Raw genomic sequence first — 15,022 nt, 5'->3', positions numbered from 1 at the left:
TTTAAAAAAATTTTTATTGGAGTATAGTTGGTTTATAATGTTGTGTTAGTTTCAGGTGTACAGCAAAGTGAATCCATTTTACATATACATATATCCACTCTTTTTTAGATTCTTTTCCCATGTAGGCCATTACAGAGTGTTAAGTAGAGTTCCCTGTGCTATACAGTAGGTCCTTATTAGTTATCTATTTTTATATAGTAGTGGGTGTACGTCAATCCCAATCTTCCAATTTATCCCTCCCTGCCCCTTACCCCCTGATAACCATGTTTGTTTTCTACATCTGTAACTCTATTTCCATTTTGTAGATAAGTTCATTTGTACCTTTTTTGTAGATTCCACGTATCTTTTTGAACTCATGGATTTTGAACATATTTGATGTCCTTCAATTCATTGTAGTTATCCCTGTCATTGCTTAAATTGCCCCACCTTTGTCTGGTGGGAGTGTTTTCAACTTGACTTTTTAGTCTTTACAGCTCAATTTTCTTTGCTATTTTCTGTGCTGTCTGGCATATGAAGATGCTGCAGGATTGTCTTGCTTGTGTCTTACTCTTAGAAACAGTCATTTCACACAGGAACTCTGGTCCTTGTAGTGGGAAATGATATTTCTAGGCCACATCTAGGCCTGTAGGGCAATTCACTGTTAATATGTCAGTAGTTTTTAGGTCTTGCAGTGGCTCATGTGGGAAATATTATTTTTTGTTGGTGAAAATACATCATGAGTTCATGCTGGTATGTCCATTTAGGATAATGGGGCTATGTTTAATTTTTTATATTTTATATTGTATCTATTTTCTCATCTACTGAAAGCTTTTATTCCTAATAACTTATTTGCTCTGTCATGCTCTCTGTCTGTATATGTACTTTTAGAATAATACCAATATTATCATATACAACATAGTTACTGAAATTATTTTAAAAGAATTCCTAGTCATTATTTTGTACTTCTGAAACATCCCACTAGGCATGTGCAGTCAAATTACCTTTTTTAAAAAAAAATTCACCTGAAAAAATTTTTCTGTGGTTAAGCTACCAACTCTAATCACAGCTTCGTTTTATGTGATTTTTTGCTTTAAGGCATTCCAAATTTTTTTTTTTTTTTTGGCTGCGTTGGGTCTTCATTGCTGCGCGTGGGCTTTCTCTAGTTGTGGTGAGCGGGGGCTACTCTTCGTTGCGGTGCGTGGGCTTCTCACTGCGGTGGCTTCTCTTGTTGCGGAGCACGGGCTCTAGGCGTGCAGGCTTCGGTAGCTGCGGCAGGTGGGCTTAGTAGTTGCGGTGCACAGGCTCTAGGGCTCAGGCTGAGTAGTTGTGGCACACGGGCTTAGTTGCTCCATGGCATGTGGGATCTTCCCGGACTAAGGATTGAATCTGTGTCCCCTGCATTGGCAGGTGAATTCTTAACCACTGTGCCACCAGGGAGGTCCTGGCATTACAATTTTTAAAGTTTTGTTTTTTTTCATAAAAATGTAAAACTTTTTCATAGTTCCAAAGTCAAATCTATGAAATAAAGGTATGTTCAGGGAAAACTAGACTCTGTCTCTGTCTATCCATCCTGTTTATTCTCTCCCTTATGTGTCACCATTTTCTTTAGTTTTGGATTATCTTTACATTTTGAGGGGAATATCTCAAAATAGTTTATACAAAGAATCCACTTAAGGGTATTTTTTCCAGTCTTTTGCTACTACAAGTAGACTGAAGGCAATTGTTTTGTGTATGTCTCTTTTATATGTTTTTCTCTATGTATTTAAATAGATTCCTAAAAGTGTGATTACCCAGTCAAAGGGTGAACGTGAATATAAATTAGTTAGATATTTTCAAATTCCTCTCTGTGTGGGTATGACCATTTTCCAATCTCAAGACCAGTATATGATAGTGTATTTTTCCCTGCAGATTATCTAACAAATCATGTGTCTAAACTTTATGTTCCAAAGCCTCTGAGGGTATGTCTGATGGTTAGGGAAGAGGAAAAAGGGAAAACTCAGTTTGAAGGGAACAGTCCTGGACTTGAAGTTAAAAGATCCAGGTTCAATTCCTGGCCTGTCAATGACTACGTTTTTGACTTTAGACGGGTTAGTTAACTTTTTTCATTTGTTCCATAGGTCTGTGGTGAAGATTGTGTCAACTGAAAAAAAATGCACAACTTGAGAGTTGTGAGTTAGGTTTTATTTGGGGCAAAATGAGGACTATAGCCCGGGGGATAGCATTTCAGATAGCTCTGAGAAACAGCTCCAAAGAGGCAGGTGGGAAGGTCAGTATATATGTGATTTTTGTGAAAGGGGAGTACATGCAATCAAGCACACATTTTTGCAGAAGGTTGCTGCTACTGTCATGAAGATTACTGCTAGTCACGAGGAGCAGACGTCACCATGAAGGATTTTAGTGCTTTTCTAGGTTCAAGGAGATGCAAGAATTTGGCTTATAAAATCTTCTGCTGAATATATCTAACTCTCTGAAGACCTGTTCTGCCAGTTTTTCCCAGAGCACAGAGGGGCTCACTCCTGATCTCCACCCTGAATTCCTTTCAGGGGGTGTTGAAGGTCAGCAGCTGCAGCGGCTCATAGTTTAATCCTTTTAGAGGTAGATGGCAAGTTCCAGTTTGTACCTAACAGTTGAATGAGGTGATATTATGAAATATATGATAGAATACCTTATCATAGTAGTTACTCAGCATGCAGTTTTCAAATGTAAAGCAATTGAGATTTTTTAACTATTTGGAAATTTCTAACAGTGTTTTGATGAGAACAGAAAAGGGGATATCTATTCCTGACCAATGATTTTAGGATCACCACTATCCTAGATGTTATGATAATCTCTAGTGCCCCCTCCAAAGGCCAAAGTCCATGTTGAACAATAATTAAAATAATAATAAATATGTATTACATTTAAAACTTACATGCCAAACACTTTTCCTGAATTAAAAATTATATAATTATAATTATCACAAAACTCTGTAATATAGAGATTAACCCCATTTGACAGATAAATAAACTGGGGAAGAAAGGCTTAGTGATTGCACAAGTTCATGTAGCTACTATGGTTGAATCAACTTTTGAAATCGACAGTCTGCAAGTGTACGTGCATGAGTGTGTGTGTGTGTGTGTGTGTGTGTGTGTGTGTGTATTTGGATGTTTGGGTTTGAGGGAAGAAAAAGTTCAGTTCAACAAATCAAAACCAGTTCAGTGCCTTATAGATAGAATGACTACATATCCTTGTTTGCCCAGGACCATGCCGGTTTACACTTCATATCCTGATACAACTGCTAGTAGCACCAACTTTCATTCTTAGAAGTTACCCTACTTAGGAGTATAAGGAGGCTATAACCCTGTAGGCAATTTGTGAAGTGGCTTAATGTTATAGTTGTTCTAAGAGTTTAGTGGAAGAATCTTCTCTCCTAAATTAAAGAAAGACCATTGAAAACATCACCCTCCTGGTGGGTGGTCTGCTAACTTCTTTATAGTACCTGGGGGTTAATTCAGCCTGCAACTGTGGTAAACATCCCCTTAGAGTTTAAGTCTCTAGTGGAGCTCAGTCTGAAGTTGTAGAGAAGAAAAAGAGCACGCTGCTCTCCATGCTGGTCACTGATTCCTCACATTTTAACAATGTATGTATTCCCAGGGCTTAGATTAGTGCTTGGCACAAACTGATCACTTAATGTTTTTTGAATAAATGAATGACCCTTAATTGGTCTCTTGCTACTGTGATGGAAATAAAGTTAGCTTAACCAGAGTACTCACTTAAGTTGAATACTCACCTAAATATTTACATTCATATTAATTCGCCCTCTTTTTTCAGAGAAAAATGTCACCAACTTGAACTGGAAGTGCCTTTTTCAAATTATGTCACTTTATTTGTTTTTTTAAAGGAAAATCAGGAACCAGGGTAACTCATTTGTCAGCCAAAGTCATAGTTTGTTTTTTTTTTTTAATTCATTTTATTCAAGTATAGTTGATTTACAATGTTGTGTTAATTTCTGCTGTACAGCAAAGTTATTCAGTTATACATATATATATTCTTTTTCATATTCTTTTCCATTATGGTTTATCACAGGATATTGAGTATAGTTCCCTCTGTTATACAGTAGGACCTTGTTGTTTAGTCATAGCTTGGTTTTATTTTGCTTATTTACTTTATTATTTTTATTTGTGCAAGTACTGCTCAACATTTGATCTGATAATCAGCACTTGAAATGTTAGTCTATTTAGAGAGTGCACCATGGTAGGACAAGTGAAGGAGTTTTAAAAGGGGGCATGACAATGCAAATTTAGTGGAAAAAAAATAAAGTGTCCACTTGTTAATGAAATAGGCTTGCTAGTGCCACACCAATGCACAGGCTATGAAAATGTGATCCTGGGCAAGTAACATTTTATTTTCTCCATCAAATGCATTTTTCAATAAAAAATAAACACATTAGGTATGGACAAATGTTTTACTAAAGGAGTTTTAGGTATTAAACAAAACCTGCTAGGCCAGCCTAAGACTAAGGCACTAGAATAATGTACATTACATATGCTACCATGGGCATGAGACGGGATCAGGAGGCACGGAGCCCAATACTGCGTAAGCATTGCCTGGACAATTAAATAGTGATTGGTATTCTCATAAGTTCTCAGAATTAGAATAAATTAGAAATATTTTTTTTTTCTTTAAGTCTTTGAAATCATAGGACTAAGAGAAATTTGGTTCTCCACATTTATTTTCTATGTTGATGGAGATTAAGTTTCATCTGAATTGAGCCAAATAAATTAAAACTGAAACATTTGATTTAGAAAACTCAGAAATTTCTTCATGCTAAAGTTGTTCATTTATCAAGTCTATTAAATTCACTTCAAATTAATAGGATATGGAATAAAAATGAAATTATCCTTTCCTAGTCGATTAAATGAAAAACAGGACAAAATTGTTCTATAAAGTAATATTGAGTTTCTAGAAGCGAAAGGATTGTCTTCACAAAAACATTTTATAAAGAATGGCAGTGGTGGTGATGTGTGGGTGTAGGTTGCTTAAAAATAATGATTATCTAGAAGATATTATGACTATGTGGGTCTGGCTTCTTGAATTCTGTAATATTTAGTTAAACAAGTTTGTTGATACTTTATATATATATATTTTTTTTAATTACTGAAATAGGGCTCCATCCTTCAAAATTTTAACAACTGAATTGTAGTAAAGCATATACATGTGAAACATTTGTTCTAAAATTTTAAAACTGTAAAAATTAAATATAAATTATGAGGATGGAGTAATGCAGAGAAGAATCATGTGAACTTAATTTCTTTTGAGTGAGTGAAATCATGCATGGTGCTCATATATGCTCCGTTTATAAAACATCAGTTTACAAAATAGCATTCAAATAGCCTGCATAGGCTATGTAAGAATAGACCTTTGAATTTGTGTTGAAATTTTTGATGTACCTTTTCTAGCTGGCTACTAGAAAGCAAGACATTTTACTCTCATGCCTCAGGTACTCTGCCTATTAAATCTCTGCCTCACAGAGCTGTCCTAAGAATTACAGATAATACATACAAGGACCTGGCATATAATAAGAGCTTATAAAATGTAACTTACTATTTTTCACTTCACATCAAACTTCATTGATATTTATAAAAGCCAGTTTTCTAGATAATTTGCTTAATAGAACTAAGAGTAGTTATAAATGTTTATTATTTTTAAATGCTTTCTATTTATTATGGCCACTGCTGAAATATTACTAAACCCAAAGCTCTTGCACAAGCCAGGATATCTCATATAGCTTTGTTTCAGAGAAGTGTTTATCAGGCTTCCGCAGCACACACTATGTAGTTAGCTTTTTTTGTTTTTCAGCTCTTCCTCGGCCTGTGCTTTTCAGAAAAAATATTATTCTCTTTTGTATTTCCTGTTGGTTCCCTGAAGGGTGTAATTATTCTAATTATTGATTATTTATGGTTTAATTGGGGACTATTTTATTGTAACTCATGGGAATAAAACAACAACAAATGAGATGCATGTGAAACATCTCAGAAATGTGTATCTAACAAAGAAAACATATATCTTCAAATATGAACATGCATTTAGAGCCTGGCTGGCTGCCCGAGCTCCTAATAAGTTGTTCTGTGCTTCAACTTCCTATTATAATAGATCCTGCTAATGGAAGCTCTGGGTCCACAGCTAGAGGTAATAACACCCAATAGAGTTTTGTGTCTGGGAAGAAGTGGACTTCTTTGTGATGAGCTTATTAAATATTTATTGGTTTGCCTTAAGCCAAGTACATGGTAAAAGACTAGTTTGTATTTTTGTTTTGTTTTCAAGCAGGCCACTTTGACTCTTATTTATCTTGCCTTAATCAGAGAGTTCATTGTTGAAAGCTTTAATCTGAAATACTTTCATTGTGTGGTGTTTGTTACCTAAAACAAATGAGCTAAAATTAGTTTTTAATTGAGCTGTGAGGACTTGTCAGTACATAAATCACACAATATTATATATTTCTATATATGCATAAAGAGGATATTTTAATCAGCATGGGTTCCTGTATTTAAAGGTTGAAAGAACTACTCTACAGATCTAAGAATGTAGGTATTAAAAATGCTTTTTAATCATTATAAAGGGGACAATTTCAATGTTATTTCTTTAATGTTGGGTAGAAGATTGTGATTCAATCAGTTTAAACAAGTATAAACATAGAGATGATCATTTAGGTTGAATTTTGGTTCAAAGAATAAATTCTTGGGATTTGGGGTATTGTACAATCTGTCCCATAACAAAGGGAAAAATCACCTTCTTGTGATTTTTGTTTATTTTTTTTCCTGAGAGCAGCATCCTGCTGGGAAGCTTACTTTATTCTCCTAGGTTTGCTTCCTTCTACTTTTTTTTTCCCCTAACAATGATGACTGGTTTACAAACAGAAATTTGTATCAATTGACATAGTCTTTTTTCCTTCTGCTGTCCTGAAATATGAAACACTCTATTGCTATATTTTGGTAAAACTAGTGCTCCCCAAAATGTAAATGGATGAAAATGCTACAATCTATTCTGGAAGCAAAAACTTCTTCATATTTGCTTTACAAATTTTTCAAAGTAAAATACAGTCATGTTTGTATAATCACATAAAAATTCATTTTAGAATTCTTCACAATAAATTGAAGAAGGTAAAGCAATCTGCTTCTCATATTAAATAGTGAAGCAAAAAGCACGATTTTAAAAAACTCTTCCTGTTTTGTTAGGATACAAAAGTCTGTGACAGTTGCTGACTTCTTTAAGAAACCCTTCAGGAGAAACTTATGGTTGGCTATGAAATCTATTTTAAGATAAAATAAAAGGATATTGGAATTACATACCTAATTCATTGGTGAAATATTTGAGCAAACTGACCATTTGAGTTTTAATTTGCAAAAGTATTTCCTGTGTACTCTTGACATCTGTACATCTGTTTAATTTCCAGCGAAAGCAAAACCCTGGAATTAGGCTCATTTGAGTATTAACTTGAGAAATGCATTCATGGTCTAGTAATTTTCTTTTATGTCCACATTATTTTAAATCACAGCATGAATTTGCCACTGTATTCTATGGCCAGAGCACGTTTATTGTGAATTATTTAACCCTTTTTATATTATAGCATATAGTATAGAATAATTGACATAATCAACTGTTTAAAAATTTTAATGCAGTGATAGAGCCTTGGCATTTATAGATTTACCCTTTACAGTTACAAATCTTTCAGTTTCAGATATTTGTGAGAAATCTCCAAGGTGTGTAATACACTTTGAAATTTTTAAGGACAGTAATTTTTGCTCTGACTTCAGTTATTGGCAGCCAGTAAGTGAGTCCAGCTGACTACACAGTACCAACATTGCAGTGTGGTTGTCAGTTAATTAACACCTTATATTAACTTTTAAAAAGTAATAAAAACTTTGTTTCATAGCAGGAAGTGGTACCTAAAAAGAAGTTCAACTTCTAGTCATTTAAATTTTTTATGTATTATGAGATTTGTGATCCCAAGATATATCCCTCAAGAATGTTATTGTTTTACTGAAGTTAGAGACATTTCTTATTCTATGATCAGGTTACTTCAGGAGTTGGGATGTAGCCCTCCATTAAATGAGAAATGTTGCAAATTAGAAATAGTTTGCAACTATAAGGCATTCAAATAATTATCATCTTTGATAAAAATCTGTTTTTTTTTTCTTTTTGCAATTTAGGGTATCTGGATATGAGACCCAGGAATTGGCATTTAAGGAGAACTACACACACACACACACACACACACACATACACATATCATGCTTTCACATTTAAATTTAAATAAAACGTCTGTATTCTGCAGTATCCAATTACATTTATGTTTAGTGAAGAGTAGGAAGAGTGTAATTCCTGACTAGCTAGGTTAGGGTAGGAAGAAACCAATTGTATATTTTGTGCAGTAACATTTCAGTGTTTCCACATGGCTTTTGTCCTTTTTGTCTTCACTGTTTGTTGACAGTTTTGTTGTAGATACTTCATGTGCATCACCTCATTGAATCTACTGCTGTGAAGAGAAAACTATAACTAAAGTTGGGACAATGTCAAAGTAAGGTCCAATTCTCAGTTACATACAAGACTATCCGAAAGGAGAATGGAAATTTCATTTAAGATAGCAGAATGTTTTGTTTTAAATAAAAATATTTTGGGTTTCATATGCCAGATACATCGCTGGTACTACTTAATTTCTCTACCTGTCAATGAGAACCATCCCTGAGATACACTGCAAAATCTTTCTGCGGATGAAATCACTGAACCCCAGCAGTGAGTGCCGTGGATTATTTATTTTAAATGACAACAGCCACATTTTTATGCACATATATCGATCGTGCCAAAAGCATCCTGACTGGAAAGCTGAAGAGAAAATGAAAAAGTACTCTCTTTTTCGTATGAAAACATTACTAGCAGCAGAAACTGGAAAATGATCCACCAAGAGTTTAGATATAATGTAGATGGAGCCTGACTTAACAATGAGTGAACAGTTACTTCTCACAAATTTCAGTAACATTGTCTTGACAGTGGTTCTGGGTGCCTTCGTGTTGCTAGGCAACTCAAAAGGGGATGGGAAATTTGCACTCAAATTTATTTATATGTTAGATTTTATACATATTATATTGAGAATATATTACACACATCATTACAGGCTAGTTGTACATTTCTGATCTCTTGTGTGAGCTTTTCAGCATATACATGAAAGACACTCTTACCTGCATCCTTGCTCCCCCCTTTTTTTGAAAATTAACATAGCCCTAATATACACATTGTTATGGTTGACTATTCTGGCTACATGAAAGAAAATATGTAGCTTTTTTGATGCAGAACTAATAGTTTTTTAAAAAACATAAACTTTACAGTGTGTGTGTGTTCGTGCGGGGGTGGGGAGGCAGTGTTTTTTAAACAAGAAATCTATGAAAGAAAGGAGTAGTGTCTTTGTTCCACATGTTCCTCTCATTTAATTACTATGATTAATAGACTCAGAGAAAAATTAATAGAAAGTTTAAATCCAGTGAGATATTAAAGGTCCATACTGTGGCTATTTTAATTAAAGACTAATCAGCTTGGGCTTTTTGAGCAATACTCTGTGGTGTTTAATAAACTGGTAGCCTAATTTCAAGTGGGAGTATTATACTTGAGAACTGGAGTGGTTTTGTGAATCAAATTTTAAGAGTTAATGCTATGTCAATGCTAAGAACCAGAGAATTAGATATTTATGACAGAAGAGCTTTAAGGCATGGTGCCTAATGGATTGTGACAGCTGAAACTGCTGAAAATTGATGGTCCAAATCAAAAGGATAGATTAGGAATCTCTGTCGTATGATTACACGCCTGTAACTGTGAGAAGGACAGGTGAGAAAAGCAAGGAATACCAAGGATTTTTATTTCAAGGAAGACTCCCAGGATTTGGGGTGTCCGTTATCTTATTAGTTTACTCAGTTTCCAACTAGCTGAATGGTCCAAATTTGTGAATGAAGATGTTTTTAGTGTATCACATCAAGGTTATGGAACCATTCCGGGACAGTAGGCCAGAGTTTATAATACCTATGCTAAAGGAATACTAAAGGGATGGAATCCGATCTATTTAAAGTCTGATACACTTTGAGTTTCTTATGGTAGTTTGAATCAGTATTTAGCTGAGTGCTTTTTGTTTATTTGTGTTGTTACCATTTGATCGAACCTATGTAGTTTTATCTTTGAAACTGAAGGTTAAATTGGATGTAAGTTCCACCATATATTTTACCAAGATTACTTTAAAAAATAACACTTACTATAAAAATCCTGATCACATATCTAATACAATCTTCTACCCCATAGAAGTTTAGAGATAGTTAAAAACTATCCTCATGGGTTTTATTTACTTATTTATTTACTTATTTACTTATTTACTTATTTACTTATTTACTTATTTATTTATTTATTTATTTATTTATTTATTTATTTATTTATTTATTTATTTATTTATGGCTGTGTTGGGTCTTCGTTTCTGTGTGAGGGCTTTCTCTAGTTGCGGCAAGCGGGGGCCACTCTTCATCGCGGTGCGCGGGCCTCTCACTATCGCGGCCTCTCTTGTTGCGGAGCACAGGCTCCAGACGCACAGGCTCAGCAATTGTGGCTCACGGGCCCACTTGCTCCACGGCATGTGGGATCTTCCCAGACCAGGGCTCAAACCCGTGTCCCCTGCATTGGCAGGCAGATTCTCAACCACTGCGCCACCAGGGAAGCCCATGGGTATAGTTTTATAGGCAGAGAAAATAAAGAACATGTAAAAGTTTATCACATTGAATTATATATAGTCAATAGAAATTATTTTCTGAGTGAAAATTCTCATAGATATTATGTCAGATAATATATGTATTTAACATAATTCTATTATACTTAGCATAATACTGTATTTACCAGGATAGTTAAAGAAGATTTCTGTAGGATGAAGTTGAGAGGGTTGATAAGAACCTGATATTTGGTAGAGAAATCCCATGATTCGTTAGATTTGTGACTCATCAATGACATATTCAATTACTTAATATTTGTGAATTTCAGAATTTATGGTAAATATTATGACTTAGCATATCTTTGTTATTTCATAATTTAAATCTGATTCTCTTATAGATGAATTTCTGGGTTCTATCTATATTTTTCATGTTACTTTCATTTTAATTTTCAAAAATTGAATTCAGATATCATTTTCCTTATTATATGCTATCAAACAACCCACTTGACTGGTTTTTCTTTTTTTGATTAGTGAATTTTTATGTTAGTTATTACCAGTTTTTGCATAAAAATACATTTATATGGCTTAATTTCTCTTAGTTATATTGACCAATATAAGAGTATAATTAGTAGACTTGGTGTATACTGATTTTTTTTGTATAGATGGCTAAGTAAATATTGAACTCTTTTTTTTTTTTTTTACTATTTTTCTTCAGTTTTTCCTTTCTAAGTCAATTTTTATTTGTTTATTTATTTTTCTTCCTTTATATTGAGATTTAATGGATATATAGCACTGTATAATTTTAAGGTGTACAGCATAATAATTTGACTCACATACATCATGAAATTATTATAACAATAAATTTAGTGAACATCCATCATCTCATATAAGTACAAAATTAAATAAGTAGAAAAAAATTTTTGTGTGTGATGAGAACTATTAGGATTTATTCTCTTAACAACTTTTGCGTTTAACATACAGCAGTGTTAATTATATTTATCATGTTTACATTCCTAGTACTTATGTATCTTATAACTGGAAGTTTTAGCACCTTTTGATGGCCTTCATCCAATTCCACACCCCCCCTTTTTTTTTTTTTTTTTTTTTTTTTACTATTTTTAGATTTTTGACATGTATATAGTCAAACCTTACTCTCCTATTACTTCCCTTTTATTCATTCTATTAATTTGTGTATGAATTTAATATTTGCTAATATGTAATATAAAAGTGAACAAAACAGATAAGGGCTTTGTCCTTATGGAACTTATAAGTCTAATGCAGGAGATAGCCAGTAAGTAATTAAACAATATAACTATATATAGTTAGTTTTAAGAAGGAAATAAACAAGACAGTGTAATAGAAAGTCATTGTGTCAAGTTATTTTAGATGAAATGGTCAGAGAAGACTATATGTGGAGGTGACATTGCAACTGAGAGAAGAAGGATGAGAAAGAGGCTGGCAAGTCAAGAGTTGGGGAGATAAGCTCATAAGGCAGAGTGATGAAAAAGTGGATAGGCATAATAGTAAGAAAGGGTTTGCTGGGTTCAAGAAATGGCCAGTGCGGCTAGGGTAAAGTAAGAGAGGGGAAGAATAATATGAGTCAAGGTTGAAACTGTAGGTACAAGCTAGCTATTCAAGAGTTCATACCTGTGATAAGATGTTCAAATTTTCCAGCGAATTTTAAGTAAAAGAATGAAGCAGCTTTCTTAAAAGAGAAATGGAGTTGAGGAGGTTTGTTATGCAGTGATTTTAATGATGGATCATGGAATCATTAAGCCAGGGAGGAGGGAATGATGGCAGGAAAGAGAGGATGGGTAAGAGAAAGGACCATGACTTGTTGTAATGGGGTACAAGAGTGAGTGAGCTGAAAGGATGAGGTGATGTGGTGAATGCCAGGTCTAGGGAGGAGCCCTGAGGGTGGGTACTGGAGATGGAGAGGCATAAAAGAGGTTGATGAGGAAGTCAAGGACCTGAACACTGGGTGAGTCACATGTGTAGATTTTGCAGTTACACAAGGAGAGGTGGGAAGGAAGATGAACCAGAAACCATGTCTTTAAAATGCCTGGAAGGTGGTTTTATGAAAGCAGTGGGGGATGTAGTAGGTGGTATAGCTTGATGATAGAAGCTTCAAATAAGCTGAGATTTCTGGAGGGAAAGAGAAAACTGATTTGTAGTAGCAGCAAAGAGGAGCAAGGTGGACATGTAAACTACTGCTACGTCTTGAAACATTTTAGAGAAATAAGTTTCCAAATCAGAGGTACGATGATGGTGGTTATTTTCAGTCAAATACAGTCATGTCTCAGTACTCACTGATTTACACGCATATGTAGTTCTGAACAATTTAGCAAGGATGTATTTCTGTGAGAGCAGGGATCTTGTTTGTTTTGTGGACTGTTGAATCATCAGAGCCTAACATATTGTCCTCTTAGTAAATACAGTTTGACTGAAATTAATTGACTAAATTGTAAACTGAGTTTCTTGTTTTTCTTACTTTGATTTTAAGTTGCAAATTAAGAACACTGTACTTATTTTCTGACTTTATTTATAATTCTTTTTCTTATATTCTATTATAGTATATGCTCATATTTTGACACGTTCTAATTATTGTCAAATTATAAACACTATTAATTAATATCTTTTTGATGCTTCATAATATTCTATTATATGGAATTTAACACATTTCCTACTAAACTCATTTCAGGACATATTTATAGTTATATTTATAGACTATTTATAAATATAGTTATATTTATAGTTATATTTATAGTTAGTGCTTGTTGACACAATTTCACCGTGGTTTCAGTTTATGTGATCCAAATTTTCAAGTGAAACCTTAAGGAATTATCAGATTCCTCAGTAACATTCAAAACTTCTATAAAATATCTGCTGAGTTGTCAGAAATTTATTTTGGAAAGAAAAAATATACTGGAAAGAAAATTCTACTTTAATGTGTGTTATTTTGGATAAAAATTTCTATAAGTTATGATTTACTGTCCTTTTTGTGTAAAAATGCTAAGGTTTCTTTCCCAGAGTTTATTCTCAGTGTTTATGTTGGCCGCTGAGGTTAGGTTTGTGTAAGGCAGTGAGTTTAAGTTCTCCCTCGTTTTTCTCTCCATCCCCCCTTCCTTCTTTCTTTGTTTTCTTCCTTCTTCATTAATTTTTACAGATAACACACCTCACATTTTTCTTGTAGGAGGATGAGGGGATAATGATTGCTCCTTTCTTAGCCCACTCAAATATCTCAGCCTTGAAATAAAAAAAAAAATGATTTACTAACGTTATCTATTGTGGTTTTTTTTTTTAAATGGCCATAATAGCGACATTTTCCTGTCAGTCCTGATTTTTTTTTTTAATTAATTAATTTATTTTTGGCTGCGTTGGGTCTTTGTTGCTGCACCAGGGTTTCTCTAGTTGTGGCGAGCAGGGGCTATTCTTTCGTTGTGGTGCTCGGGCTTCTCATTGCAGTGGCTTTTCTTGTTGCAGAGCACGGGCTCTAGGCGTGCGGGTTTCAGTAGTTGCAGCCCATGGGCTAAGTAGTTGCGGCTCGCGGGCTTTAGAGTGCAAGCTCAGTAGTTGTGGCGCATGGGCTTAGTTGCTCCGCGGCATGTGGGATCTTCCCGGACCAGCACTTGAACCCGTGTCCCCTGCATTGGCAGACGGATTCTTAACCACTGTGCCACCAGGGAAGCCCTACTGTGCTTTATATAATAAGATAATATAAAGAAAACTTGCTTTTTTAGCATTTTATTTTTAAATTAATTTTTATTGCCTTTACAATGTTGTGTTCGTTTCTTGCTGTACAGCAAAGTGAATCAGTCATAAGTATACATATATCCACTGTTTTTTAGATTTCCTTCCCATTTAGGTCACCACAGAGCACTGAGTAGAGTTCCCTGACTATACAGTAGGTTCTCATTAGTTATCTATTTTATACATAGTAGTGTATATATGTCAGTCTCAATCTCCAAATTCATCCCATCGCCCCCTTCCCCACCTTGGTAACTGTAAGTTTGTTCTCTACATCTGTGACTCTGTTTCTGCTTTGCAAATAAGTTCATCTGTACCATTTTTCTAGATTCCACATATAAGCGATATGGTACGATATTTGTTCTTCTCTTTCTGACTTACTTCGCTCTGTATCTGCCCTCCAAAAGGAGGAACAGGTGAGGATTATCCTACCTGATGATTTTTTTTAGCATTTTAATACTGGTATTTTACTAAATTTTTGAGTAATTGATAACTTGTCGACTTCTCATTACTTTAAAATATTTCCAATAATTTAATAGTAATTGTACAATTTAAATTAATTCCAGTTCCTATGCTAAATAC

The 15,022-nt window shown here is 34.3% G+C and overlaps 1 protein-coding gene and 1 non-coding gene across 2 annotated transcripts in view; one reads left to right on the top strand and one right to left on the bottom strand.

The window, feature by feature from the left end:
* LAMA2 (laminin subunit alpha 2) overlaps nucleotides 1-15,022 on the top strand; it is a 627,718-nt gene that overhangs the window by 107,076 nt on the left and 505,620 nt on the right. The gene's annotated exons all lie outside the window — the stretch shown is intronic.
* On the bottom strand, nucleotides 14,778-14,879 carry LOC133102718 (U8 small nucleolar RNA). The gene has a single exon (XR_009703066.1). It is a non-coding gene; the product is annotated as a U8 small nucleolar RNA (small nucleolar RNA).

This window comes from Eubalaena glacialis, chromosome 12 (assembly GCF_028564815.1).
Source record: "Eubalaena glacialis isolate mEubGla1 chromosome 12, mEubGla1.1.hap2.+ XY, whole genome shotgun sequence".
Lineage (NCBI taxonomy): Eukaryota > Metazoa > Chordata > Mammalia > Artiodactyla > Balaenidae > Eubalaena > Eubalaena glacialis.
Note: the sequence above shows the minus strand (reverse complement) of the source record. Positions and strands in the feature narration are given on the sequence as shown.